The sequence below is a fragment of the Triticum urartu genome, chromosome 5A (assembly GCF_056163025.1).
Source record: "Triticum urartu cultivar PI428250 chromosome 5A, HENAU_Tu73, whole genome shotgun sequence".
NCBI lineage: Eukaryota > Viridiplantae > Streptophyta > Magnoliopsida > Poales > Poaceae > Triticum > Triticum urartu.
In genome coordinates, this window is record NC_141877.1 from 561,423,384 (window position 1) to 561,434,694 (window position 11,311).

The 11,311-nt window shown below is 44.3% G+C and overlaps 1 pseudogene; it reads right to left on the minus strand.

Moving 5' to 3' along the window:
* Positions 1–3,156: 3,156 nt before the first annotated feature.
* Positions 3,157–9,233, minus strand: LOC147972873 (uncharacterized; annotated as a pseudogene).
* Between the last annotated feature and the right edge of the window lie 2,078 nt (positions 9,234–11,311).

Consider the following 11,311-nt stretch of genomic DNA (forward strand, 5'->3'; position numbering starts at 1 on the left):
GACTTCCCCCCTACCTTGATTTGCAGCGATTATTTACCTATACATATAGATTGAATGCCAAAAATTATTATTGGGCGTTATGCAAGTCACATACAATACTGGGCCATATGCAAGTCACGCATTGTCACCGATCCTCTCTTCCTGTCCATAATGCTCGATCCAGTGATACTAGTTCCTTCGTTCGTTCATCCATGCTTCAGTCCATGGGTGGACACGAATTGGCGACGACGAATCCTTGCAGGAGGGGCAACCAGGCAGCCAATGGCAAGAGCACATGCGGGGATGATGATTTGAATTTGTTATTTATATGATAGCATTGCTTGATATGGTGTGTGTGTGTGTGTGTGTGTGTGTGTGTGTGTGTGTGTTTCTGTGTGTGTGTGTCTGTGTGTCTGTGTGTGTCTGTGTGTGTGTGTGTTTCTCTGTGTGTGTGTGTGCGCGCGCGCGCGCGTGTGTGTGTGTGTGTGAGTGAGTGAGTGATATACATTTTTTAGATGAATGTATGTGTGATATACATGTGGACACAAGACATTTTATCATGGGTCCGCCCAACCTCAATTTTTTTTCATCCTCCGCCACCGCCCTCATCCTCGAGTGTGGGTGATATCCTCTTCCTGGTAGTCGTACTCCTACTACTACTGCCGGCCTCCATCTCCTATGGTAGAGATCAACCCCTAGTCCGTGAGGATAATTTGGTTTGCTGGAGCTCGGAATCAGAGCAGAACGGGGGGCTAGGGAGATGCGGAGCAACTGAAGCATGCTCGCTTATGAGGAGAGAGTGTTTCGCTGCTGGTTTACATACAACGACAGACAAATCTTATAGCGTATACATAGGGAACTGTCCAATATGAGAAGATGACATGTGAGCAATTATAAATTTGGTTCTTTCAAATCTCTGTATCATACTTGCATGCCTGCATGTATTATAACCATCTTCCTGTATGCGGTTTGCCTGGAGTGTATTATGAAGATAATAGATGAGGAGGAGATCGAATCCTGCCCAGTATGCGATGTTTCTCTTGGAATCACTCTTGAAGGTAAATTCGGGTAAGTAATTGTTAAAACTAGGTGATTTTCCTGCACGTGGATACTGACATGGCAGACCAGGTGAGGTAGAAGGCCCCATGTTGAGAGAACTAGATTTAGTGGAAATCAACTATTTAAGAATAGGGGATACAATTGTTAATTATCTGTTGTACAACATTGTTTTTCGAACTTGTCAATTCTCTTCAAATCCATGTATAAGTACACCTGCATAGCGTTAATAATATGCGAACCTTAAGAAGTGGTGCTGCCACCTTTTAGGTCTTCATATCACCAATACTCCCTCCATCCCATGATTAAAAACGCACTTATATTATGGGACGGAGGGAGTAGTACATACAGTGGATGTCAAAATAAGCCATTTGGAGGTTCCACGGATACTAAAGCAAGTAAGTATACATGATCCAAAATCTTCTATTCATCTGTAACGATAGAACAAACTCCATAGTTTCTTTGGCTGCCTCAAAATGGCTCATGTTGCAAGCCTCCAGCTTCTTTCATCTCAGTAGCAATTGGGTTGACACAAAATTTTGTGGCCCCTCTCCATCCAATTTCACGTATAAGAGCGTCATTGGATGAGTCGGCAGATGGCCTCAGAGTCCATTCACTAGTGGTAAAAACACTCATATATTATGGGACGGAGGGAGTAGTACATACAATAGATGTCAAAATAAGCCATTTGGTGGTTCTACAGATACTAAAGCAAGTAAGTATACATGATCCAAAATCTTCTGTTCATCTGTAACAATAGAACAAACTCTATAGTTTCTTCGGCTGCCTCAAAATGACTCATGCTGCAAGCCTCCAACTTCTTTCATCTCAGTAGCAATTGGGTTGACACAAAATTTTGTGGCCCCTCTCCCTCCAATTTCACGTATAAGAGCGTCATTGGATGAGTCGGCAGATGGCATCAGAGTCCATCAAAGCCCCGCATCAGCGTTGAAGCGGCTTCCGCCAACAGTTTTAGTACTGCAACCGACTGACAGGCGACAAACCACACCGCACTGTCCCATGCTCCTGTCCTTGTCTCTTTAGGTTTTACCTTTGCCAACGGTACGCCTCCGACAATGGCCTCCAACCCCGATGACGCCCAGCTGCAGCCTTAAGAATTTGGCAGTAGGGATGTATAGACTATACAGCTACAAATGGTCAGAATGGAGAAAACAAGCTAACGAAATTCACTTTGAATAGAATCCGTATAGAACTATTGTGAATGATATATGCAATTCCGACAAGCAAACATGTCAACACATCTGTAGATTGATCTTAGTTCGACCTTAAAGTGATAGGAGTTCATATAAATTTCCATTGTGTTATTGCATTTTAAAATTTGCACCTTTCAGTAAAATATGTTGTTCATACACACCATTTATTAATAGCTACAGAAACAATTAACTCAAAAGTACACTTAACATTTTTGTGAAGAATAAGAGTATACGTACGACCCTTATATAGCAGAAAAGTGCAGTTAAGATTTTTGTGAAGAATAAGAGTACATGTATCTCTGTATGCATCTGAATAAAAAATAGTTCCATCTCGTTATTAGTGAGAGTATACTAGCTTATAATTACACTTCTGTGGATTCTACTACTGTATAAATCTAGCATAAGTTGTAACAGCTATCAGATCTCTTCGTGCCGACACCCTGCTAGTACATTGTTATCTTTTCTAATAACACTGGCTCAAACACACATGCTTGCAAAAGCTTAGAATTCCAGCCACCTTTATTCTTTTTTTTTCATGCGATCTCGAGTCAGGTACTCCGTCCCTCAACTATATGCGCCACTAGCTAACATGATTGCTTATTTCCTTGTTTGAAGGGCTGATACAAGTATCCATGCTACCTGGAATAATTTATTCCACCTAAGGGCTGATACAAGTATCCATATAGATGAAATGAGTTCGGAAACAGACTTCAAATTTTGCACACATACAGCAAACTGGATATGGAACTTTCAGGTTCACATATTACAACAACAACCAAATCAAAGAGTACAACACAAAAGAAACACTGACGAGGAGCAAACACAAACAACAAAGACTCTAATTAAACTGATTGATATCTGTATGATGCCTCAAACTGAACCTGTTGGGTACTTGGGTATAGCTCAATTAGTGGTGGTACCAAACGCACGGCGAGGTGTCCGAGGGGGGAGACCATGGCAGGCAACGCTCGATCTCACTGGGGATTGAGTAACGCCACCCGCCGGCGTCGGCGCAGGGATACTCGTTCTGCTGGAGGACACTGTGCGGACCACCAGGGTAGACGTCGTCGAGGAAGTAGATATAGCCCGGGCTGCCAGCGTGTCCCATGTCGAAGGCCTTGGAGCAGGCCCGGCCGTCGAAGAGCACCTGCCCGGCCATCTGGTAGATGCTCCAGGACTAGGAAGCCGGCCGGCCCTCCTGTTGCTACTGTAGCCTGAAGAGCTAGAACCGTGACGTGCGGCCTCTCAACGGCGAGATGAATCTCCTCACCATTAGCAGATCGGCACCAGAGGCGGAGGGCTGGAGGTAGCAAGGTACGATCCCCCAGTGTGCCATGTTCGTCCGGGGAGCACGGATCTCGTAGGCAAGATGTACAATGGTATTGTAGATGTCGAAAGTTCGCCTTGTAGTAGTAGAGGTCATCATCTGAGTCAACGGCCTGGAACCATCTGTGGTGGTAAGTCAGGTCTTGGGCGTTGGGCGGGGCCATCATCTCTGCCGGTAGCGACATCCAATACTCCATGCCCGGGCGGTAGAAGGCCATGTTTGTTTGGTTGAACGTTATGGCAGCGACCATGCAGGCACCAGAAGACGGGGCAGCGGACATGGCGACTGCACAAATCATCATGAGGCACCTGATGTCGTCGGAGTTGATGAGGATGCACACGCCATCCTGGAGGGCAATGCGCTCGCCGGTGCGGAGGTTGAGCATGGCATGACCGCGCCAACATGGGATGATACCACGACCCACCCTCCCGGAGCGGAGCAACAGAAACAGGCCCCACGGCCTCGTCAGAGAGGGCTGAGTGCGGATCAGCAGAGCTGCCGAAGATCCTATAGTTGTCGGTATGGGCAGTGGAGGGCCTCCCGACGCGGCGACGCCAGTGGTTGCAGATGGCGGACGCCTGGACCAAAAATATATAATAGAACACGTGCACCCAGGCCCTTCCTATCTATCCATCCATTCTGCGCTTCGCGATTCGTGCAAACACATTTCTTTTTTTTGTTTCTCTCGCATAAAACATGTTTTGAAGTTTAAACATTTGCAGCGTGGCAAAGCTTTCTATCTAGAATCTAGGATAAATCTTTCAGATTTTTTGGTCAAAAATAAATATACAAAAAATGATTTTTTAAGTCTAAAAAATCATTTTTTGTATATTTATTTTTGACCAAAAAATCTGAAAGATTTATCCTAGATTCTAAATAGAAAGCTTTGCCACGCTGCAAAGGTTTGAACTTCAAAACATGTTTTATGCGAGAGAAACAAAAAAGAGAAAATTTCAGATAGAAAGTTAGTTGTGTTGCACAGATCTTAAAGCAATATTGGACAGCTAGGATAGCAGGGCCCGGGTGCAGATGTTCTAAAAATCCACGTCCACGCCTGGACTCGATCCGCGATGCACAACAGCAGGAGGAAGATATGGCCGAGAAGATCTTGGTGGAGGCTGGATGGAGATCTTATGCCATGACGAGCCGGTCTGCCCTCACTGCATGTCCTACTCAAGCGGTGGCTGAGCTGCAAGCTGAACGACGAGGTCCATGGGCCGGTGGGTGCTCCGGTGAATGAGTTCGTGATGGAGCTGCGCTACCGCCGGTGCCAGGCGTCTAGGCTCCCTTGCTGCACGGTGAAGACAGCCTCCCTTCCCTGCCATTGCAGCACCTAGCTGCCCCGCTCTCCAGCATATCCGCTCATGCTCGTCATTCAGTTATCCATCGATCGGCCAGCCTACCTAGGACTCTATATCTGCATATCTTTCACATTTTTGTTGGACCAGGCAAAGGGAGAAGGGGCGAAAAAAGAGGTTAGCCTAGCCGTAGACCTGCTAGACAAAGAATTTGAAAAGTTTATGTAGGCACTTTCGGTTTAAAGTTCCTCTGTTTCTTTCTTGTGGTAATTATGTTTCTTTACCCACTGTACAAGGATTTGCAGTAGCCATGATTTGTTCAAAAGATCTTCTAGGTGAGATGCCTTCGGTTTGTTCCATGGTGGTGTCTAGTAGTTCTGGCTGGTAATGGTCCACGCCAGTGCGTGGCCATCGAAGTTCCATACCAAGCGAGCTGAACAGCTTGCTCCACACTCCATAGGTGATTCTGATGGTCTCTTCTCCGTATATGCCATTCAATTCAGAAAAGTGCAACATTAGTTCAGTCAAAGTGCAACTTACACCTTTTTATTTAGTTACATTTTTTAAGAAAAGTGCAGGCTACACTTATTTAGTGGGATTAATGTTAGTTATCCAGGTTATCTTAAGAATTGGTCTCTTGTTGAAACAATATTGAGATGGTTGACCCCCCCCCCCCCCCCCCGCCCACACACACACACACCATTTCAAAAAGGAAAATGTTGTTAGTTTTTCTAAGAACCAACGGTGTTTTTGATTTTATTTGAATCATAGGAAAGTCACAATATAAAGAGGCTCCGTATCACGAGGATCTGGGTGCGACTACCTTGCTTGATAGGGAGGAGCAAGATTATCTTTCGGGAGCATGTCATCCGGGTGGGGGGGGGGGGGTCGAGATCGCGTCAGTCTTCACCCTCTCCGCCTTCGTTGTGTCCAACCGCTGCTGCTGATTTCCTCTTCCTTGTAGTCGTAATCCTACTACTACTGCCGGCATCCATCTCCTTTTGCAGAGATCGGCCGCTAGTCTGTGAGGAGAATTTGGTTTGGAGCTCGGGATCAGAGCAGAACGGGGGGCTAGGGAGATGCGGAGCAGCCGAAGCATGATCACTTTTGAGGAGAGAGTGTTTTGCTGCTGGTTTACGACGACAGACGAACCGTATAGCCTATACATAGAAACTGTCCGACGTGAGGTGACATGTGTGCGATGATAAATTTGGTTCTTAGAAAACTCTGTATGATACTTGCATGCCTGCCTGTATTATAACCATCTTCATGTATGCAGTTTGCCGGGAGTGTATTATGAAGAAAATAGATGAAGAGGAGATTGTATCCTGCCCAGTATGTGAAGTTGCTCTTGGGATCACTCCTGAAGAGAAACTCAGGTAAGTAATTGTTAAAATACCAAGGTTATATGTTGTACAATATTGTTTTTCCAACTAGTCAGTTCTCTCTTTTGTTTAAATCCGTGATAAAAAAAACATGTAACCTATTTTTCAGAATAGTTTAAAAAAATGAGTATCAGCCATTGTGCCTATTGCTTGCATTAGTAGGCCCATAACCCATTATCTGCCTGGCCAAACCAATTTGGCTCAAGATGGAACCGTGTCCTCCTCCACGGCTCTATCTGTAGCATCATCCAGTAGGCCTCGATGTCATCGATCGTCGGCGCCTATGCCGGCACAGTCTCGTCGGACGACTACACCACAGAAAGGCGGGTAAAGCTTCGCCCTCGTCCCCATCTCAGGCATCCAGCCTGCAGGATCCACTGCCGACAGGAAACCCCAAGACAGGACGCCTCCTGTCCCCTTCCTATCTCTCGATCATAGATACACTTTCTTTAGTTTTTGAACACTGTTAGATCTGTTGGAAGGGGGTAACTGATGTTAGTCTCAGTTTAGGAGCAACTTATTCACTCATAGATAGGTCTAATTCTGCTGCAAGCTAGGAAGATCGAGTAAGCTAGCAATTGAAAAAAAGTTTATTCACTCATAGATAGGTCTAATTCTGCAGCAAGCTAGGAAGATTAAGCTAGCCATTGAATCCAACTGTTTTTCATTGCGCTATGGGTGGATTTGAAGTAGATTTTTCCAGGCAAAGTTTTGTGAGATGACCTAGACGAATTGGGTTCATCCCACTGTATGAGCTGCTTGTGCTAATACCCCACTTGTTTTATGTACTCTTGCCATGACTGTGATGTATCCCAGTTGTCTGCAAACAAAAGGGATCTAGTGTTAATAACATGTGAGCCTTGAGAAGTCGTGCTGCCACCCTATTTAGGCCTTCTTACAACTAATAGTACTTATAGTGGATGTCAAAGAAGATATTGCTATTGGAGGCCGAACTCCATGGAGGCCTCCAAATGTAAAATTCAAAATTAATGAAAATTCATATTTTTACTGTTCAAAAAATTATAAGAAAATATAGACATACATGAAAGCATAATGCACAAATGTATAAATTTTCAAGATGAAATACGTTGAAATGAGGGCTGTGCAATAGAAAAACAAATCTAGGGCTTTTTAACACATGATACCGTTCATCCTCCCAGACCATGAATTTCTCTTTTTTGTACAGATCGCATTTAAAGGTATTTCATCCTAAAATTTACACATACACCTCACATCCTTGTTTACTTGTATAAAAAAATCAGATTTTTTTAAACCAGAAATTCTGAATCTTGTTTTTTTCCAAAATTGCTTCCATGGAGGCCGATATCCAAAACGCCATACTCATGCCAAAGGCCATTTTAGGGTTTTACAGATACTAAAGCAAGTAAGTATACCTGATCGAAAGCCTTCTATTCATCTGTAATAATAGAACAAACTTTATAGTTCCCTGGCTGCCTAAAAATGGCTCATGCTACAAGTCCTCCCGCTTGTTTGATCTCAGTAATAATTGGGGCGACACAAAATTTTGTGGCCCCTCTCTCTCCTATTGCACGTGCTAGAGAGTCATTGGATGAGTCGGCAGATGGCCTCAGTGACCACATACCAAAGCCCCACATCAAAGTCGAAGCGTTTTTCGCCAACAGTTTTAGTACTGCATCCGACTGACAGGCGACAGACCACACCGCACACTCCCATGCTTCTGTGGTTGTCTCTTTAGGTTTTACCTTCACCAACGCTACACCGCTGACAATGGCCTCCAAGTCCGATGACGCCCAGCTTCAGCTTAAGAACTTGGCAGTAGGGATGTATGCACTGTAGAGCAAAAACTGGTCAAAATGGAGAAAACATGCTAACGCAATTCACTTTGAATACAATCCGTATGTAACTATTGTGATGGATATATGCAATTCCGAGCAAACATGTCAACACATATGTAGCTTGATCTTAGTTCGACCTTAAAGTGATAGGTGTTCATATACATTTCCATTGTGTTATTGCATTTTAAAAATTGTAGCTTTCAGTAAAATATGTTGTTCACACACGCCATTTATTAATAGCTGCAGAAACAATTAGTTTATTTGGACTTATATAACTGAAAGTGCACTTAACATTTTTGTGAAGAATAAGAGCATACTTACGACCCTTATATAGCAGAAAAGTGCAGTTAACATTTTTGTGAAGAATAAGAGTACATGTATCTCTGTAAGCATCTGAATAAAAAATAGTTCCTTCTCGTTATTAGTGAGAGTACACTAGCTTAAAATTACACTTCTGTGATTCTACTACTGTATAAATCTTGCATAAGTTGTAACAGCTATCAGAGCTCTTCGTGCCGACTGCCTGCTAGTACATTGTTATCTTGTCTAATAACACTGGCTCAAACACACACGCTTGCTAAAAAAAAGTATGTACATTTTTGTTTTGTGAAGCAAAAGGTTAGAATTCCAGCCACCTTTATTCTTCTTCTTTTTTCATGCGATCTCAACTCAGGTACTCCGTCCCTCAACTATATGCGCCGCTAGCTAACATGATTGCTTGTTTCCTTGTTTGAAGGGCTGATACAAGTATCCATGCTACCTGGCATAATTTGTTTCCACCTAAGGGCTGATACAAGTATCCATATAGATGAAATGAGTATCCCTATCTCGGCGCAGGGATACTCGTTCTGCTGGAGGACACCGTGTGGACCACCAGGGTAGACGTCATCGAGGAAGTAGACGTAGCCCGGCCTGCCAGCGTGTCCCGTGTCGAAGGCCTTGGAGCAGGCCTGACCGTCGAAGAGCACCTGCCCGGCCATCTGGTAGACGCGCCAGGACCAGGGAGCCGGCCGGCCCTCCTGTTGCTTATGTAGCCTGAAGAGCTGGAACCTCGATTTGCGGCCTCTCAACGGCGAGATGAATCTCCTCACCATCAGCAGATCGGCGCCAGAGGCGGAGGGCAGGAGGTAGCGGAATACGATCCCTCCGTGTGCCATGTTCGTCCGGGAGCATGGATCTCGTAGTCAAGATGTACAATGGTATGCGTAGATGTCGAAAGTTTGGCCTTGTAGTAGTAGAGGTCATCATCTGAGTCGAACCCACTCCCCACCCACCCGCCCCCAATCCCCGCATCCTCTTCCTCTCTCTTGTCTCTCCCGTCTCTCTGTTCTTCCGATCCGAATCACATGCACGCCGTTCTCCACCGAGCCGTAGATGACGCCACCTCCCCGCCGTTCTCAGCAGGACATTCGTTCCCCAAATCCCTGGTAGGGATCTTGCCGAGATCCTCCTCCTTCATCCCCACATTGCTGATGCATCGTCACCGATCCAGGAGTCTTCGTTGACTTTCAACAACCGAGCACAAGGAGGAGGTGAGGCTCACCAGCGGCATGGCGAAGGTTGCTGCGGCAAGGTATCTGGATGACGGATTTTCATCGCAATGAGGAATGACCCTCCACTCTGTTCGAAATCTTCCCTCACCTCTCCTCATCTCCCCCGCTAGCTTATGACTCATTTTTCATCTGGATCTGACAGTTCAGATTTATATGCTTCCATCTAATATGAGTTAGCTTGAGATAAAAAAATCATGCATCATACTACAGTTGCTAATTCCAAATTACAGTTTTATACTTCTTCTGTTTAGATAGTTGTTTCCATCTAGACTGCTTCTTCTTCTTCTTCTTCTTCTTCTTCTTCTTTTGCATTTTTGTTTTTGTTATACTAAGCGCCTTTGAAATGTAAATATTGTCCATCTTCCATCAGGTGCTTTTATACATACTTCTGTAATAATATTTCCTCCCCTGCCATGCTTCCTAATTATAATACATGTCCTTCTTTGTTCTAGATAGTTTTACTCCATTTATCTTGTATATAGATCAAATTGTCTCTTATTTTCTCATATGGTATTCCGTTGTACAGATGTATTGCGCCACACGATGCTAATCATGCATCGTTAGTTTCCTGACCGACCGCCCGAAGACATTGCATGTGCTTAACTCCACCACCAGCTCACTGATAAGCTCGTAGCCGCTGTGTTTAACTCCACCAGGATCGGGTCCTGCTCTACCTGCAGTTTTGGCCACTAATCCACCTTGCCGGAATGTTGTCTCAGTTTGGGAATGAGGCCAGCAGGGATAGGCTCTCACGCCATGGAGGTGGTGACTTACTAAGCGATGTTGTATCTCAACATCACATACGCAGGTAGGTGACGAGGGTGAAGCACATGAGAATCCCGATTGATGCACTAGTTTGAACTTAGATTGCACGTGTCGTTAATTCGTCATTAATGAATGCAAGAACAGTAGTTTGTATTGTTCCTTTTTCCATTGGTACATCTCCATTATTTTAAGCATGATAGAGTTTTTCTCCATAGCTCTTGGATTTGTTCATCGATTTTTGTTAAATTTGTCTCATGATTATGTCTTGGATTGCAGGAAGCATAGAAGAAGGTAGTAAGATGCAGTATGTCTTTCCACAAGGTCATGGTGCCAGAGATAAGGTGTTCGCACTTTCACTTGCAGTTCATGTCACTGAGGTAGATGGTGCAGTGCTTCATGATCACCATGGAAGCAAATCCTCCATTTAGCCAAGACAAATGTTTCGCCATTGTGGAAACATATCCCCATGTGTATAGTTTAAAATGTATATATTTCCCTTTTTGATCGAAATAATATATGTCCTCCACAATGGAGCGTATCACCTCTACGCCATAATCGTACTTTACTAGATATGGTATGATCTATGATGTCTCTTACTGATTTACCGCTATCATTTTGGGGTTATGCTTTGGAGACGGCCGCATTCACGTTAAATAGGGCACCATCAAAATCCGTTGAGACGACGCCTTATGAACTATGGTTTGGCAAGAAACCAAAGTTGCCGTTTCTGAAAGTTTGGGGCTGCGATGCTTATGTGAAAGAGCTTCAACCTGATAAGCTCGAACCCAAATCGGAGAAATGTCTCTTCATAGGATATCCAAAGGAGACTATTGGATACACCTTCTATCACAGATCCGAAGGCAAGACTTTTGTTGCTAAGTTCGGAAAATTTCTGGAGAAGGAGTTTCTCTCGAAAG